The sequence below is a fragment of the Anneissia japonica genome, unplaced genomic scaffold, assembly GCF_011630105.1.
Source record: "Anneissia japonica isolate Jap-2015-1 unplaced genomic scaffold, ASM1163010v1 scaffold171_len658169_cov177, whole genome shotgun sequence".
Classification (NCBI taxonomy): domain Eukaryota; kingdom Metazoa; phylum Echinodermata; class Crinoidea; order Comatulida; family Comatulidae; genus Anneissia; species Anneissia japonica.
Window position 1 is genome coordinate 420,462 of NW_022733907.1, and position 671 is coordinate 421,132.

The 671-nt window shown below is 22.7% G+C and overlaps 1 protein-coding gene across 2 annotated transcripts in view; it reads right to left on the reverse strand.

Moving 5' to 3' along the window:
- The window catches only part of LOC117116270 (deleted in malignant brain tumors 1 protein-like), a 26,305-nt gene that overhangs the window by 24,619 nt on the left and 1,015 nt on the right, over positions 1 to 671 (reverse strand). The gene's annotated exons all lie outside the window — the stretch shown is intronic.

Here is a 671-nt window from a genome sequence, read left to right on the forward strand (position 1 = left end):
GAGAGGTCGCAGGTTCGAATCCCGTCGGAGGCATTTTATTACACAATGATTTTTCATAGGACTTTATTCGTTGAAAAGCTGCAGGGTAGCCTACGATGTTCCATCATGTCCTTATTAAACACTGTATATGTACGTTTGATGATTTATATTATATTTATTCAACAGTGTTAACGGCTAACTTCCTTCAATATCATATATATAAATATACATATACACATATATATATACATATATATGTATATGTATACATATATATATGTATATATATGTACGTATGTATATATACATATATATACAGATACATATATATACATATACATATATATGTATATACATATACAGTATATACATATAGGTACATATATTATACATATACCTATATATACATATACATATATATATATACATACATATACCTATATATACATATACATATATACACATATACATATATATATATATACATTGTATATATATACATATACATATATGTATATGTATACGTATACGTATATATATGTATATGTATATATATGTACGTATGTATATGTATATATGTACGTATATGTATATACATATATATATATATTCATATATATATATATATAATATAGAGAGACAGCATTAAAAAACAGCTATGAGTTGTAAACATACTAGAAGCAATACATATA